Consider the following 18,862-nt stretch of genomic DNA (forward strand, 5'->3'; position numbering starts at 1 on the left):
AAAAACGGCATTTCCAGCAAAAGTTTTCTTTTTTGCATCCATTTCACATGGGAACAAATGAACGACAGGAACAAAGAGAGGGTGAGAACCATTTCTTGAGTCATGGTTTTCGGTAAGTGAGAAGGAGTTAGACAGACAGAGAGGGAATAGGATTAAGAAAGAGGGTGGGTGACGGGGCAGCTTCCAGCGGCAGATCAGAAGCGGACACCTTGCTTGTCTCGTCTGGGTAGGAAGCAAGAGACGGAGACCTTTTCCTTCCCTGTTCCCCGCCCGTCACCGAACAGCCACGAAGGCCGAGCCTTCTCTAAGGTCGTGGATATTTCTTACGTCCCGGGACGCACGTTCAAAATAAAAAAAGTTGGGGAACGGAAGCTATAGAATTAAAGAAGTAGGGGCACGCCGTGCTCTGCCGATCCCGCCCACTTCGACCACTGACTCAGCTGAATGTGTTTTCCTTAGCAGCGGGCGCACCACACACCTGACAGGATAATGTCTCGTGAGGGCCTTGGGATGCGAATCTTCCCACCACCAACTCCAGCTGTGCGAGTAGTGCAACTAGCATGGGGATAACCTTTTGTTGCTTGCCCTTGGCAGTATTTCCATACAACAAACACGGCGGGTGACTCTGGCCGCGTCTGCTTCACCCCAACCAGTGACACCTGGGTCCTGAAAATTGTCCTTTTTCCTCCATAACCTACTCACAAATTCGTTATCTCCCTGGGCCAACAAAGTTGCTTTCAGCGTCGCTACCTCATCAACATCGCGAGTAAATGACACCTCCACTTCCTTTGTTTAAAACTGCGCTCGAAAAACCTCCCAAGAGCTAAAACACCACTCGAAACTCTGGCAGAGTGTCTGTGAAGGAGCACACCCGGTGGTGTGATACACACGCCCCCCTGACCTCCAGGTGCTCATAATTACGATCTTACACGCAAAGTGCTGCTGGCAGTCTGAGGAATCGCAGTCCCCACCGGCAATGTAAATACGACTTCACTCAAGATTTACGAGGTGTCTTCCATTGCAGACAGATCGTGAGTGTTTACGGTTCCTTTACCCGGTCTATTTCCCTTAATGTATTCGGGAGCTGTTCCTTATTGTACCCACGATTCCTGTCAGTCACCATTCAGCATACTTGTTAGCGTGTTGAGGTCCCTCTCACATGTACTTCCGATGGTTCCGTTTCCACGTTACTAGTCGCCAGTGTAGAAAAGTGGTTATTTCAACAGCAGGGACGCAGAGACTCAGTATAGATGGAACAAGGGGGCATATTCTCAAGGAAACACGATAAATATCGCATTTCCCGCTTTGCGCGATTCTGTTTAACGCCGCGTATCGCCGGATTTAATCGCCGAGATATCGCATTATTATCAATGCAAATCTCCACGGCGATTAAATCCAGCGATAGCGGCTTGAAACAGAATTGCGCAAAGCGGGAAATGCGATATTTATAGCGTTTCCTTGATAATATGCCCCGTTGCCTCAGCCGTTCAATCCACCTGCCATTAAAAGTATGGCTAGGTCAGTTTCTTAGCAGGCGTTACAAACCTGCGATAACCGCGGTTAGCGCGGTTTATTTTATTTTATCGAGGGTTTGCACGAGGCTTGATAATCTTGCGCTGCAGTGTCAGTGTGGATTTCCATTGAGCAATGGAAAGGAACGCCTACTTTGCATGTCATTAGCGATATTCATCGCAGACATGCAAAGTGGCGTTTAAAGGGCTGCTTAAAGAAGGAAACACGCGTTAGCGTGCCCTTGTTGATTCTGCGATAGAATTATCGCTGCTTTTTGGCTGAAAACGGCCGCTAAAGTGGCGATAATTCTCTTGATAGTATGCCCCAAGGTTGTTTGTTAGAAGAAGTACACAGGATGACCCCAGCGACAGCTGTGATCGCGAACGCCGCTCTCGTCAATAGTCCGCGCAGGGAGCTCAACTTCGAACGTTGGCCACTGTGACATTCTAATCAGCTGTCACAGTGGCGTAAACCTACAGAACACTAGGAGAGAGGGTGGGTGGCTAGGAAAAGGATCCCCTGTGGCGGAGGATACCACACACCCCTAGGGGAATTTAGCAATTCTATGTCAGGACCGGAGGCTCCGATTATGCTTCTCATTTCTTTACTAAGAAAATGCTCAGCAGCCAATCATATTACAGTAAAAGAAAAATAAGACTACAATACCCATGAACACACTGGGTATGACCTAATAACCATAGAGAGTCTCCTATAAAAGGTCCATAAGAGAATACCACATCCTCTTTCTGTGCTGCTCCGCAGCCAGTTAAGTGCCTTCCTATATTGTTCTTCTGCGGTTGCATTTCTCTTTGTATTGCATTGGTTAAGGCACCGTTCGCTTTGTTTATCATGGCGTTTTTTGTTTACTCGGCTCGCTGTGTGCTATATTCAGTTTATGCATTGTGCGCTCGCCTCCTCCCGCTGTGACTTTACGTCATTGCCGCTTGGTTTCCATAGTTGCAGGGAGCATGTGTTTGCCTCCCCGGTTCGGGCGCAGAGCGCCCGCGCTTTCAATTTATTAGTGGAGCGGGAGTAAGGGGCTGAAAGGCTACGCGCGTCGGTCACGTAGTCCTTTCTTTGTTTGATTCAGGCGGCCGTTACCGCGCACGCGCGGTGGCCATTTTGTGTGTTTACTAAAACGGAGGTTATTCGAAATTCAGCACGAGAGCAGCGCTTCAAGTGCTCTTTGCTCACAGCCTGTTTCCTTGCCCCTATTTTGACGTCCTGCTGACTTTCTACACAGTGGGGCTTTATAATACAGCATAGGCTTTGCCTAGAGTGGCTTATTCTTTATTGGCAAGCCCTCCCTCCACACTTAATTATTTCAGGTTATATCTTACCTGTTGTTTTGACTTGCCTACGGGGTTTTGCCACTCCCCCCTTATCGTGCTTTTGGCATTTTGACTAACCAGTGACTATTACTTCCTCTTGTGGGCTTTACTATCGCTTGGTACTACCATGGCTGAATATTATGAGGAAGATGACTATTATTATGATGAAGGAGCCTCTGGCTCCATGGAACAGGATTTGGTTGAGGCTCTTGACGTGGGTGTTCAACAGTCAGTGAATAAAGCGCTGGTTTGCGCTATTGCACCCTTAAAACGTCATTTGTCCAATTATGCTGTACAGCAGGGTTGACTGCCTAGGTCTTCAAAGTCTTCACAGTCCTCCAAGTCTTCTTCGAAGTCTTCTAAAATTGAATCCTCATAAGTCTGACTTTGTGAAGCTTGCCAAAGCCCTCTCTTCTGAGCATTCCTATGGTCAGCTTTCTAGGGAGACTTCATCCACTCCGGCTCGCCACACAGACGATGATGGCACCTCTCCTTCTTCATCCTCAGACCATGACGTTTCTTCCCCTCCTCCTTCTAAGAGGGCTCGGAAGGATTATTTTGTTGATGCGCCGTCGCATCCTCAACTCCTTATTTTTGAACCTTCCGACATTATGCACCCTAATTCTTATTCTTGGCTTCCATCTCAGGAAGTGGCGGAGTACGTCCAAACTCATATTCGTCAACCCTTGACAAGGACGTGCGAACCCGTCTCCGGTCGGAATGTCCTCGGCCTGATTTGGCAGACAAATTGGCTGACACTCCTGAGGTGGATCTCACTATGGTGACTTATCTTAAGAAATATGCCAAGGATCCCAAAAGAGGTATTGATAGAGCATGGCGCTCGTGTCAGGACAAGTTATTGGATTTACTGGGACCTCTCACAAAATGTTTTGACTTAGGCTTTCGGGCCAAGGAGTCTTCCACTGCCGTTGACCCGGATGACCTGATTGGGTGGTCTCAGAGGGCCATTTGCCAAATAGGAAACGCCAATTGTGCCATGTCCTGTGAGCGTAGACGCTCTATCCTGTTGAAATTGGACCCAAAATTGGCAGAGCTCTCCACTTCTGAGTCTGGCCCTTTGGCTCAGGGTTTATTGTTCGGTCATCCTTTCCTTAAGGAGTTAACAAAATTTGTGGCCACTTTCAGTAGGCTTGACAAGGCTCAAATCTCCATTAGACGGGCTTTTCGCCCGGTTTTTGGACGGGTCGGACGATATAGGGGACGATCGTTCGGCCGTGGGTTTAACCAGACCACCCAGCGTGGTTATCAGTCCCATCGTGGAGGAGGTCAAGATTTCAACTATAACGCCAACAAGTCTTCCTTCTACCCTTCCCGCAAAGGTCGACACCAATTCCGGAAGGGACGCTATGGCGGTAATCAAGGAGGACATCACGATTCTTCCGCTTCAGGTGAGCTTGATCTCGGCTGCAGACGTCGTGTTAGGGGGCAGAATTCAGTTTTTTCTTCCCAATTGGCTTCTGATCTCCAGCGATGCTTGGGTGTTAGAGTCTGTCAAGGGTTACAAAATAGAGTTTTTCAGTTGCCCGAGTCAACCCCTTCCTCCTTCTCCCCTGGTTTTTTCCCTTCACGATCAGGTGATAATTTCTGCGGAAATAAATTCTCTTCTGAAAAAAGGGGCTATCGTCCGGACTTCTCGTCATCCTCAGGGTTTTTCCAGCAACATCTTTCTAGTTGAAGAACCAGAACCAATTGGGCCTGGCGGCGCAGGGTACGCCTTAATCTCCTGGGTTCTCCTGCTCAGCTAGACAGAGACACGGGACACTCTGTTTGGCGTTAGAAGATCAGATTTATTAGCTGCAGCTAGTACAGTTATCCCAGAAGTACACAAGGTAGGTTCTCAGGAGACTGCCACTTCACTCTGTGGCGCACAATCTTATATACCCTATAGGTAACATATACATTAACCAAATACACTCCCAGAACATATAAGAAAGAGCCAATAGGAAAAGTTGAAAAACAGGACAAGACCAATAGAAAAGGTTTGAAAACAAAGTGTCAGAGGACTCGAAGCAACCGTGTTTGTCACCCCTCCATTAAACTAATTTATTAACAGATTCGTAACTAACTTGCAGGTGGCGAGATACGTTTGTGTGTGTTGGAGGACAGTGGTGAAACGAGAGAATGCTAGCAGAAGACAGTGAAGGCCAGACGATAAGATAAAGTCAGAAAAGAATAGTGTGAACCAACAGATAGTTGAGACGGGGATTAGAAAAACCAGACGGGGATTAGTGTACTCGGCCAGTCCTAACATCAGCTTTGCAAACAGAGGCAGAAGGCGTATTTCGACACCAGGCTGCAGAAAAAGCAGAATAGACTTTGTTCGCCGTGCTGCCTGACTGATGGCAACATAAAATGGCGGCGGAGCACAAAATGGCGGGTCGATTCGATCACGATCAAAAATCGAAGTTCCTCATAGTTCAGAAAAAAGGGGGCGGTTCCAGGCTAATTCTCAACCTAAGGGAATTCAACGGCTGGGTTGTCTATCGCCACTTCAGGATGGAGGGCATCCATCTTTTGAGGGATCTTCTTCAGGAAGGGGACTGGATGGTCCGTCTCGATCTGAAGGATGCGTATTTGTCGATTCCCATTTACGGTCCTCATCGCCGGTTTCTACAATTCCAATGGCAAGGAGTCTGGTCCGAGTACAAGGTTCTCTCTTTCGGCCTCTCGTCAACACCTTGGTGCTTCACGAAGCTTCTGAGGCCTGCGGTGGAGTCACTGCGAGCCCGGGGTGTTCGTCTGATAATCTATCTGGACGACATTCTCATCATGGTTCATTGTCCCCGTCTGTTAATGATCCACTTGGAATGGTCAATAGATCTTTTACAATCACTCGGATTTCTAGTGAATCCTCAGAAGTCTATTTTCCTTCCCTCGCAATCGATGGAATTTCTGGGTTTTCTGGTCAATTCCCTCTCTTGCCAACTTCTCTTGCCCCTTCAGAAGATCAGAACGATCAAAAGGGAGTTGAGATTGATTTTACACAAACAGCTTGTTTCGTTGAGATCTATAGCTCGGATTGTCGGTCTGTTAGCTTCCTCGATTCAGGCCATCTTTCCGGGTCCTCTCCATTATCGGGCACTCCAGCGGCTCACAATCCGTCATCTCCAGAAAGGTCTCCGGTATTCGGATCAGATTCCTCTTTCAGAGGAAGCGAGGTGGAAGATGTTGTGGTGGTTAGAACACATGGAGTCCTGGAATGGGCGAGCCCTGTTCGGAGTGTCCCCGGAGGTGGTGATAGAATCAGACGCCAGTAGGTGGGGATGGGGAGCCCGTTGTGGTCCAATGTCCACGGGAGGCCGGTGGTCTCAGGAGGAATTGTCTCTCCATATAAATTGTCTGGAGCTTCTGGCGGGGTCTTTTGCGATTCGTTGTCCGTCTCCACGCATGACGAACTGTTGCATACTCCTCCGCATGGACAATGTGTCAGCGGTTCGGTATGTCAACAAGTTAGGGGGGACTCGTTCCGAGATTCTGGCAGAAATCGGCAAGGATTTTTGGCACTTCTGTCTTCAGAGAAACATCAATGTGATTGCAGAGTACCTTCCGGGTCACAGCAATCTGGTGGCAGACTGGAATTCTCGTCATCTCCGGGACTTCAGCAATTGGAGGCTTCACCCTCGGGTATTCAGATCCCTGTCTCGAATGTGGGGTCCCTGCCAGATCGATCTTTTTGCCTCACGCCTCAACACCAAACTTTCTCTGTTTTTCAGTTGGCGCCCGGATCCGGAGGCTCTGGCCACAGATGCATTTCTACAGCCCTGGCCGTCCCATCTGTGTTATGCCTTTCCCCCGTTTGTCATGATCTCCAGGGTTCTGGCACGCACAAAGTTTTATCAATCAGAGTTGATTCTGATCACTCCTCTCTGAAGGGCTCAGGCTTGGTTCCCAGTTCTCCTGGAGATGAGTTGTGCCATGCCGTTCCTTCTTCCCCAGCTGTGGAATCTGTTATTGGACCCTCTCAACAATCCTCATCCACTGATAGAGTCGGGTCAACTCCTTCTGGTAGCATGGCGGGTTTCGGGGATCGCTGGCAAATCCCAGGCCTTTCGCGAGACGCTACCAGATTTATCAGCGAAGCTTGGTCTCCCAACACACACAAATGTTATGCCGCAGCATGGAAACGTTGGTGTGATTGGTGTGCTCAACGGGCGGTGGATCCCTCTTCAGCAGATGTGTCTTTGAATTGTGAATTTTCTGGCTTCTATTGCCGCCTCCGGTCTTGCATATAGGACTGTCAATAATTTTCGCTCTGCCATTTCTGCAGGACATATTCCTATCAATAGAAAACCTGCTGGTGAACATCCGTTGGTTTCTAAATTACTCAGGGGTATCAGGTTGGTTAAACCACCTTGTCCAAAATATGTTGCTCTATGGGATGTTTCCATTGTCTTGCGTTTCTTGGAGGCTTGGCCCTCCAACAATTCTTTATCCCGCAAACAACTCTCTGTAAAATTGACTATGTTGTTATGTCTAATTTCTTGCAAACGCGTTTCTGATGTTCGCGCTCTGGATCTTGCAGGTCGTACCTTTTCACCTGAAGGAGTTACTTTTTCTATATCCAGACGTACTAAGTGTAATACTACCTCGGTTACTTATCCGAATTTTCCCAATAATCCAAAACTTTGTGTAGTGCAATGTATTAAGGATTATGAGGTAAGTACTGCTCAATTTCGACAGAATATGCATGGTCAATTGTTGATTGCTCTGCAAAAACCTTTTCGTCCTGTGACCCCTGCTACTTTAGCACAATGGGTGTGATGGCTCATGGGTGAAGCAGGTATTGATATTACGGCTTTTGGTGCACATTCAACTCATGGAGCAATGGCTTCCAAAGCTTTTTCTCTGGGAGTGAGTTTAATAGACATTATGAAAGCAGCTGATTGGTCAACTGATTCTATGTTTAAAAGTTTTTATTATAAACCGATTGTGGATATTGCTTCTGTTGTGGTGGCGCAGCTTTGACCAAGCATAATCGGAGCCTCCGGTCCTGACATAGAATTCAAAATTTGCGAACATACGTGACAAGAATTTTCAATTCTATTAAGGACACGGAGGCGAGGATTATCCCACTTGTTTTTTCTTATTTCCATTCTATGCTTTTATTGCGTATTTATATGATGTACTCTGGATGTATTCCTTGTTTGTTTTCCCTCCCTGTTACTATAGATACATTTTTTCTGCCATATAGGGATGGTATATTACGACTCTATGTCTCTTTTCAGGTTCTGATCCTAAGTGAGTCGCGTTGCTCTGCCTCCATGGACTGTCTCTTGGATACCTGCTGGTTCAGTTTTTTTGCTTTCGATCCAAGCATCAAGTCTGCTGTTCCGACCCGTTGGTCTCTTGTCTCAGTGATCGAACTACGTTGTTTCTTCCACGTTCTTCCCAGCTGTCGGACTGTGTTTTTTCTTCAATTACCTGTTCTACTTACCAAAGAAAGAGGATGTGGTATTCTCTTATGGACCTTTTATAGGAGACTCTCTATGGTTATTAGGTCATACCCATGGGTTCATGGGTATTGTAGCCTTATTTTTCTTTTACTGTAATATGATTGGCTGCTGAGCATTTTCTTAGTAAAGAAATGAGAAGCATAATCCTCGCCTCCGTGTCCTTAATAGAATTGAAAATTCTTGTCACGTATGTTCGCAAATTTTGAATCCCTAGCTTTTTTTAGTTAGTGCCTTGATGGTGTTAATCAGTAGCTCTATTGTACCTTAAATGTTCATGACAGTCTTTTGTTCACTGCATTTTATATGCTTATGGCTTTTGTTTGCTTTTAATACTTTTTTACATACTTTTATCATATACTTCATTGCTTGTGATTTTATGATATCCAATGATGCATTTCACATACGAATATTACAAAATTTCTGTATGATTGTAATATTTAGGCTTTCATTTATTGTTGATTGTATGTCAAACATTTATTTTGATCTATTCCTTCTTTTTTATTACTACTGATCGTATTTCTGTATTGCTTTTATGACATGTATTGTTGAAATAAAGTCTGCTGAAATGAAATGATTTAACAGTTATTAACTTCTTTGCTTTTTGTTATTAAACATATTCTGGATAATGAGGGCCTCATTTATGGGGTTTTGGCATAGGGCAGCACAGCAAGTCACCTTGCTGTGCTGCTCTACATCTAAGTGAAAGGGCAGGAATTCACTGTGTTTATCCAATATTGTGCATTCCTGGCCTTTCCTCCTGCGCTGGTGCCTTTTCAGCAGCCTAGTGTCAATGCAGACACCCTTGCACCATGGTGCAAGGGTGCCTGTGATATCGGCAGGGTTGTCTTTGTACAGGAAGGAGCACCTGGGAGGCTTTTTCCTCTTTCTATGTGTGCTGCAGCAGCACATGTAGCAAGAGGAAAACACAAGGAGAAATAAAGTTATTTCTCCTTGTTGCCTCTCCCCTGGGGAGTTTTGATGCTTCCCCAGGTTTACATGAATTGTCAAAATCCATGAGTACTGCATGGGTATACCCACAGCAACGCCGATGGAACGCCTATCTAGCGTACAGTAGGGCAACACCGTGATTTGCACTGCCTTGCCTTACTCCATATCTATGAGGCCATTCAAAGCCATGCACAGTGTCTGTGCGTGACCTTATAAATATGATTTTGCAGTTTGCGCTGCCAGAGCATCACAAAACGTAACGCTCCGGTGGCTCAAGGGGCTCATAAATATGCCCCTGAGTTCGCGCACAGGGTTTTTTTTAGGTTTAATGCTATAGATATCTGGTACATATGGGGGACACTTGCTTTCCATGAGATATGTGCCATTTAGAAGTCTGAATTCATCCAAAATTCTCTGGTCCAGTGGGGCTGCACAGTGTCAGTCATATGTTAGTCAAATGCTTCAGGGGAGCAACATTGTGTTAGGACAGAATTTACTACATGGTTTGTCAGCGACTCTAGAAGGAGAGGTGATTTATGTTGCAGTCAGTTGCACATCTCATTATGTCACCAAAACTGGTTCAGTCTTAGTCAAAGCTAGTAACACGTCAGTCTGATAATTAACAGTTTGTAGGGAACGGCACATACAGGCACTGTGGTGTGGTCATTCACCTATGAAGTGCTGCTTATGTGTGGTGGGTTGGGTACATTCTAGCATTTTAAGTTGGTGCCTCTGGAAGGCTTAAGGGGCTTGGATAGAATAAGTCAGTTATCAGATCTGAAAGGTGTCACCTTAGAATGTTACAACTGGTGAATCTTGGATGGTGGAGGGCAGTGGAGAGATGAAAGTTTGTCAGTCGAGACATTGACACCTGAAGCTTCTGCCTCTGTTTAAATCACCCTTCAGTGCGTTGAACAAATTCATGGGCTTATATTCACGGGTCTTCTTTTCGCTTTCTGCTTTAAAACCGTTGAATACTGCGGTCTTTAGATTTATCACGCTCTGGTTAGATCCTAAACAATACTCGCTCCCAGCGATGTCCATGCCCAGTCTTTCTTGAGGCAGTGCTAGAGGCGACTTAGATGCTTAGGCAGCTCTTACTGGAAATAGCCAATATAAGCAATAAAGAAACTGTGCTGTATATGTTTGTGATTTCATTTTTCTCAAACACAGTGAGGGCCCGATTCACAGAACTAATCTGAGACAAAATCCTAAAGTTACTACTTTTGGTATTCACAGAAGGCATTTAGTAGTAGTAAAGTTAGGATTTTGTCTTAAGTCGGTCTTAAGTTTGTCTTAAGTTTGTCATAAGACGGTCTTAAGCAGTGGCGGCTGGTGACATTTGAAAGAGGTGGGGCGTAAATACTGCACTGTGGCGAGCGTGCGGAGCGCGCAAGCCTGAACGACCTGAGAAAATTTTGAAAAACGGGTGGCCAAATGGTGCATTTTCATGCAAATTTGAGAAAGAGGTGGCTTGGCAAACACATCTCTGGGAGTAGCCACACAATACTGCAAAATTCGTCTCCACACTTCATGGATGCCAAAGACACTCCCTCGCTAATGGCACTCCTTGATATGCTGTCACGTCCTCTGCAGCAAAACTTGAGAGACGGCCATGTGTTTAAAACTACCACAACTGGCTACTCCAGAAAGTTCACAATGATTAAGATGTGCCGACGTAGTCGGATAATATAAAGAGACTCTGAGAAAGGCTCCACGTGCGCCCTGCCATGATGTCACAATGTTCAAACAGGCACTCTAGAAAGTAAACAGGCATGTGCTTTGCAAACCAATAAAAGCCGCAGAGACAACAGAAAGAAAGAAAAATGACATCGTCCTTTGTTTTTATTGTGTTTCTTAATCAGATTTTTATAATAATGGCCTCTTTAGTAAATGTTGCATTTTATATTAAAAAGTAAAAGCAAAGTGTCAGTCGAGCTACATTCCCTATTACCCGAAGACGCAGGAATGCACCCAGTGCCCTCGCATTCAGCGACACATAAACCCTGTTTACTTTACGTTCTTGGGAGCCACCTGTGCTTTAGCTGTGGTCTCTCCTCTAATCTGTCCCCTAGTACTTAGCAGCTTACCCAGCTTGTATTTAACCTCTTTCCGTAATGGCAATTAAGATGTGTTTTCATTTCTCTTGCAGGGGATTGCCAGTGAAATCCTCCTTCCCTCCCTCTTTCTCTTACTCCCTCTCTTTCTCCTGCCCCCTTCTCTTTCTGTCTCTATGCCTCACTTTCCCTTTCTCTCGCTCCTACTTCGTGCACATCACTTCACACTCGTCTCAAGCTCCTAGTGTACCTCGTGCACACTGTTTCATACTTGCTTCTCGCTCTTGCTCTCTGTCGCCCTCAGTGGCCCAAACTCTCTCCGGCCCAGCTCTCCCTGAGGTTCTTCCGCGCTCACTCACTCTCTCTCGCTGCCTCTGGGCCCAGGGTACCAGCGCCTTCACCTCAGCCTCTGATTGGCTGACGGAATGCCCATGCATAAAAATAAATGAATACGCTGCGCAATGTTTGAAATCCAGCTAAACACACCGATTGTCATCTGCTTAAAGCTTTCTTATCTGTAGCTGGGTGCTGTTTAATACATTAATATATGCGTTAAAGCACTACACTGAGAAGTACTTATTAAAAGCGATAGTGTTTATGCATGAACTTACAACCACTCTGCCCCCAACCTAGTGAAAGTGCCATTAGTGAACTAGGAGGCGAAACCGTTGTCACATGCACCCTGTATGTGTTCCAGGTTCTTGAAGATAATGGAACATGTCTTTTAAAACAAACCCAATCTATTTTTGTACAGCTGGAATTTGTAACACAGGATTTTGAAGGTGCTTTCATTTGGACAATGAAGAAAAAGAAGGACTTTGACTTTGTTCACCCTATCCTGTATAAAAATAGTTTGCAGTCACGCGCAAGTTAAATCCTTCAAAGCTTCTCATTTAATGAACAGAACACATAACTAATGATCTGCACAGTGCCACAGTACCATATGTTCTACAACGCTGCAAATGAATGTCCCGGTCTGGCGACAGACATCCTTTCTATCAGAGTTGAAATAAAGGAAATATTTCCAGTTGAGTGGGCGCCTCGTGCATACCACGAGACTCAACAGTAATACCCCTCACCCCCCGGGGACCCTGCTCTCCGGGCCCACTTGAAAGGTCGCAAATCCGTGGGCAGGCGCTTTTATGGATATTACCGTGACGCGCTCCAAGCTAGAGTGAACCTACACAAATAGAATCACACACGCTCAGCGTGCAAGAGTGAACCTACGAAAAGTATCAACACAATCACAAGCTAACAAGAGTGAGCATCAATGAAAGAGGTACTACAGTACCGATCACACCGGGTAGCAAGGGGGAGCATCATCGGAAAATACCAACACACATACGACGATGACCAGAGTGCTAATCTACAAAACACAGCATCTCACACACATACTGAAGTAACCAGAGCAATCATCCAGGAGAATTAACAATAAACACACATATGTAACAAATCTATGAATCTGTCGGGAAAAGCAGCGCACCCACGAGGTATGGGCATTTACCAGAAAAAAAGCACAAGTATCGATGTGACAAGTATGGGCAACTTTGAGGAATACCGGCACACACGCTGGAATAACAAGAGCGACTATCGACACTACAGGAGGTCAAAGGAACACGCAAAGACGTCTATAACACGCACCAGTGCACACTGCGCAGCGAGAATCTACCCGCCGGCACAAAATAGTCAGTCGCGGCTCGCAATACTTGCGGGGGGGGGGGGGGGTTCACGCGGGGGGGGTCGCACTGGGGTGAGGGGCTGGGGGTTTAAAAATAAAATTTGAAAAAACTTACCTCACTGCCAGTTCAGACCGCGCCGCTTTTGCTGTGTGCTCCTGGGCCGGGGTCCACGTTGGCGCCTTCGGTTGAGTGGCTGGTGACAACGGCAGCCCATCTCAGCCAATCCAAACGCTGCTCCAGCAGCTCCAGGATTGACTCGAGCAGGGACTGCCCCCGCCCATAGGAGACCGGGGGCTGCGGCCACTGGCCAGTAGCAGCCCTCGCTCGCTCTCCTAATGTGCAGCAGCAGCACTGCAGGCTAACTAGTGCGCAGGTTCAGGCTTGTGCGAAAAATGACTAGCCCAAACCTGAACATGCGCACTGGGCCTGCCCTGCTGCTGCTGTCAGTCAACAACAACCACGCCCTGCAGTGCTGCCCCACCCCCTTCAGTGACGTGTTCTGTCTCCGGCCGGCCGATTTCGAGTCAGGATGCAATCTTCCTCGTTTAAGTTAACGAGGAAGAATGTGGCCATGCTGTGGGTGGGGCAACGTCCCAACGCCCTTAATGGACGCACCGCCACTGGTCTTAAGTCTGTCTTAAGTCTGTCTTGAGATTGTCTTAAGTCAAACTTAAGACAAAATCCTAACTTAACTACTACTAAATGTCTTCTGTGAAACCAAAAGTAGTACGTTTAGGATTTTGTCTCAGATTAGTTCTGTGAATCAGGCCCTAAGGGTACACAGTTATTGTTCCAGAATCAACATATTTGAATTTTCCCTGAAGGTTTTACGTTCGTAATTTGAACTTTAACGTCTTGTGGTAATTTTGCAAAATTAGCTTATGGAAAATAGCAGAATGTTTAAATTTGAAAGATGAAGCAAGTTTAAACTTGAGAACAAAGTACAATTGTAACAAACTACCTGCTGGATCATGCAAAGTGGAATCAGTAGTTTCTTCTTTTTTCGGAATGCACTAAAGAAAAATAATGAGAGGACCTTTTAACATGAATATGCATAATGTTAAATGTCATTATTAATCACGTATTAAACATCTTTTAATTTCCTGACTCAGACATCTTAGAGACAACCGAAATTAAATCAAGAGTACAACCATAATGATATGAGATGGTTGAGGGTTGAGAGACCAAATCCTCCATATGAGCACATACCAATTTTAGTCACTCAATGACCAAACGTATAAACTCTAGACCTGGGTGGTAAATTCCATTCCGCTCGCGGAATTTGCGGAATTTGGGTAATTTTGCGTTCCGCGGAGAACATGGAATTGCCCAAAATTCTGTGTTCCGCGGCTTTGCAGATTTTTGTACTTGTTGGAGTTCTCAAAATGCGTGTTCGCAAGATATTTCCCCCAGAGCATGCAAACACCATTCGCGAACAGGAAAAAAGCGTTGCAAACAAGCAATTCCGTGTGTTCGCGGAATTTGTTCGTGTTCGCAGAGATTTTTTACCGTTTCGCGGAGCTTTGCGTAGTGCGACTACGCAAATTCCGCCCACCCCTAAACTCGTAACAACAAGAAGCATTTGATATCGGGAAATACTCAAAAATATAAAACTGCACAACAAAACCAAATACTTAAACAGAGTTTGCTCCCAGGTGTGGCTCAAGTAAGGCTCTAGTTCAGTGTCTGGAATAAGGTTTGGACGAACAATACAAGCCTGAAGACGGTAATATTACGCTCAGGAATTATTGCACCAAGCAGTGTCTAGTAACTGCCCAGACAAGAGTGAATCAATTCGATTTCACTTTAAATTCACGGTAATCTAGTTAGTAATAGTTACTCTCATATTTCTTTTTGCTTTCATCAAAAATACAAAGAAACCAAAATCTTATAACATCCCACCCTCATTCAGAAGCAGTTACAGCTGTCACCTATCCAATCATTTTATTTAAACATGTATCTATCTAGCATGTTGTTAGACCTGACAGCCTAGGGTTGTTTTCTTCCCAACTGTTAGTCTACCTCCTTCCCTTTCCTGACCTCGTTTTTACTGGCTTTAGTACTTTGTGCACTTTACCACAGCTAACCATTGCTAAAGTGCTTGTGCTCTCTCCCCTAAACATGGTAACATTGGTTCATCCCCAATTGGCATTTTTAATGTACTTATAAGTCTCTACTAAAGTGGTACCCCCTGTACCCAGGGACTGTAAATTAAAAGCTACTAGCGGCCCTGCAACACTGATTGTGCCACCCACTGATGTACACCTTTAACTATGTCTCAGGCTTGCCACTGCAGTGTTTATGTGTGCAGTTTCACACTGCCACATCAACCTGCTAAGATAAACCTTTTGCCTAGCCCGAGCCTTCCCTTTTTAGGTCGAGCCTAGAGGCAGCGTGCATGCGCTGCTCTGCAAGCCCTGCTGTAATCCATACGAGTGCTCCTCCTCTCAGCCTGCTGTCCTCCGGCAGGCTCACTCGGCTCCTATTTTTTCAAAATGAACCAGCAAAACAGGGTTATTTACGACTCTGAGAAGACAATACATAGGATCACAGAACTAAACTACAGATAAAGTAACTGATACCATTCTGCACATTAGGGACAGCTCAGCCACCGGTGGTCCAATGAGGGAAGCGATGGGTGGGTTTGAAGCTGCTCACATGTACCAGTAGAACCAATGGATGGACAGCAGAAGGCTGTCAATCAATCCCAGTCTGCACAGTTCCCAGGGGAAAAGAAAAACAACTCGAAGGGAAGTGCGACATCCCTGCTTTGGTTCGGATTGCAACCTCACGGTGAGTCAGTAATTTAGCCTTGTCGAAAGCACTGCACTACGTGTTTTCAAATTGCCAGTTTGGCATTTTGCTTTCTTGCCAGAAGAGTGGGTTTCAGAATGGATGTAGCATATAGTGATTCCACAAATAAGCATTTGTTAACGGAAGTGTTTGAGCTTTCCGATGCTGAATACTTGCTTTGTGAGGCTTACTCCTTCTTTGAAATATAGGTAAAACCTCTTGAGAAAAAAGGCAGGTAATATGGTGGTTAAAAGTTGAAAGTGTCTTGTTATTGCCTGGCAACAATTTCCATCCACTAATCAAGGGCCTCCACAGTGCTAAGTCAGGTCAAACCTCCAATAGTGAGTCCCGAAATAGGACTGCACAATCTGTACAGCTTGGACTGGGAGCGGTGGTATTTATTTGTGGGGAGACTCGCAATAGACCACACACCTCGTGTCTATATGGATTACAACTCTGGTGCATGCCTGATGTGATCTCTGTCCAGCCATCCCTTATCACTATCTGGCACTTGCTTCCTGTGTCTTCAGCAGGCCTCCTGCCCCTCGCCGAGAGCTGACTTTTCTTCCGGTGGGAGAAAGCTCCCCTATGGGAGACTTCGACCACTGTGCTCAAGCTGAATACATTGCACTATGGGCTGCAGCATACCTATGACAGTAGTCCTCTGAAGAGCAGAACGAATTGCAGACACTGCTGTACTAACATTTCACCATTTAAACAGAGTAAACAACTTAAATAGTACTTGTGCAGATCAGTCCACTATAATTGAAAGCGGCAGTAGTTTCACAGCTACTGAAAGAGTAATCCAGTCTCCCTCTCTCCATTCCTCAGCATAACCCCCCCCCCCACCGCCCCAAAGGGCAGCCTGCATTTTAATAACAAGACTGGCGGTATGCATAGCACTGGTATTTGTCCTGTAGTCCCATAAGTCAGCTATACTCTGGCCAACTGGAATTATGTGCTTGTGCTGTTGCAGTGTTTTTGGTATAGTTAGGAATTTTCCGCATTTGCCACATAATCTATCATCTTCTGTATAATTTGCAGATTGTAACAGAAAAGAATTGTTTCTAGCTTAAACGGTCCAAAAGTTACTAAAAACGCTGCCACATATGTTGCTGCACAGTTGAAGGCTCTTTGCATAGGTTCACTGGTTACCTTTCTGTTGCTTATTACTATATTTGGGAGATAAACCAACACTAATGGTGTGCAACTTATGTTCGAACACTGTTAACAAGTGTAAAAATTAGAAAATATTAAATACTATCACAGAATGTACCACATTGCCACTTAATTTAGTCAACCCTGACGCATAAATTGTTCCTCTGCTGCTGCATAATTCCAGTGACTCTGGCCATACTCCATTTAGCCTCAGTCAGCGGTTCACAATTATTACATGCTGGCAATAAACTACTTTAAGCAGAATTATACCAATAAATAGCCAAAATACACAACTTGTATGTTTTGACACATATAATTACCTATCTTTTGCAGTTCCCCACAAGAATGGTATTGTATTTCTCTACAAAGTATTAATATTGCTGATTGAAGGGCAGCTCAATCAATATTACATAATGCTTTATGGTGTTGTACCTACTGTTGCTTGCCCTTAACTTTACATATGTCTTTATTTTAAATTGTGTGACACCACATGCTTGCAGTGATAAACAAGCATTTGCAATGCAATCGGTCTCGCATTACTGAAAGTTTGACCTATTGGTATTGCAAATGATAATGCAACGCCAAAAGCTCAAACTTTCAGCAATGCGAGACCTATTACATTGCAAATGCTTGTTATATATATGTTTCCCCTAAGGTAAGCCCTAGACAACCCAGAGGGCACAGTGAAATGTATTTAAAAGGCACCGCATGCACTTTTAAGTTTGCATGTCCTGGTAGTGAAAAACTCCCAAAGTCGTTTTATTTTTACTACTGTAATGCCTATCTCTACTATCGGATAACATTGGGATTATCTTATTACATTTTATAAGTGTAATTTCCTATTGGGATAATAAAACCCAAGTCTGGTGTCTCTGGAATCCTAATTTAAAATCCTGATTTGTAGTGAAGTTAGATTTTAAATTAAAATTCGGCAAATGCCCCTTTTAGAAAGTTGGCATTTTCTTACTTTAGCCGTTTGGTACCTGCTGCCTATCTCTGATCAGTCTGAGGTGGATGACAGCTGGACTTTGCATATTCACCCTAGACAGTCATACACAATGGGAGCTTAGGTTTGACTTGATTGGCCATCCTAGGAGGATGGGAGGGAGGAGCTGGCTATTGCCTCACTTACACTTGAATAGGTTGTGTCCTGTCCACACAAAAAAGGGCTGCATACCGTCCTGTAGTGAGTCTGGACAGGAAGAGATGACCTCAGTGCACTTCAAAGACCTGTCTTTAAGTGGATAAGTGTGGCTCAATGGTTAGAGCGGCAGCCCTGATGCAGAGGTCTGGCCCGGGACCAGGGTTTAATTCCCGCCTCGGTGGCTCTTGGATTCAATTTCCCCGGACCTGATAATTCTCGCCTCGGTGCCTATTCTAATCATGGGTCCCACTGTGCAATTCTGGGCAATAGCTTGCTTAATCTCCACAACGGCCCCCAAAGCGCTAGGATGCCTGGCTTCACCTTGGGCGTGCCCAGGAGTGGACATCTCACAGGAAAACCAGGAAGGGTTCCCCAGCGGTATGAATACAGCGCTACGAGACCCCTGGATAGAAGTGCACTATAGAAGTACAAATACATTTACATTTAAAGACTCCCCCACTTCAAAGGCCCACTGGGTACAAGCACTGGACCTCTGAAACCATGACTTCAGTATACTTCTGTAACTGTGAAGACTCTGCCAGTAAGAAGGACTGCCCCTCTTCTGGTCTGCTGCTTTGCAGACTCCTGCCTTGCTGTGCTGCCCTGCTGCCCGGTGTTCCCCTGCCTGGGTGAGAAGGACTGGACCTGCATCACTTGACCGCAGAGTAACTCCTAATCTGAAGTCTTAGGAGCATGAAAGACTTCCAATTCGCCTGCTTCTGCACCTGGCCTCTGCCATCTGTGAGTCTGCCCTGCCAAGTGGTGT

At 45.5% G+C, this 18,862-nt stretch overlaps 1 protein-coding gene across 6 annotated transcripts in view; it reads right to left on the minus strand.

Moving 5' to 3' along the window:
- The window catches only part of LOC146822587 (fibrous sheath-interacting protein 2-like), a 638,078-nt gene that overhangs the window by 37,488 nt on the left and 581,728 nt on the right, over positions 1-18,862 (minus strand). For all 6 annotated transcript variants that reach the window (XR_014962060.1, XR_014962061.1, XR_014962062.1 and 3 more), the window contains one exon: positions 13,963-14,014. The gene's annotated coding sequence lies outside the window, so the exon portion shown is untranslated. The remainder of the gene's footprint in view (positions 1-13,962; positions 14,015-18,862) is intronic.

Source organism: Triturus cristatus, chromosome 5_2 (genome assembly GCF_964204655.1).
Source record: "Triturus cristatus chromosome 5_2, aTriCri1.1, whole genome shotgun sequence".
NCBI classification, from domain to species: domain Eukaryota; kingdom Metazoa; phylum Chordata; class Amphibia; order Caudata; family Salamandridae; genus Triturus; species Triturus cristatus.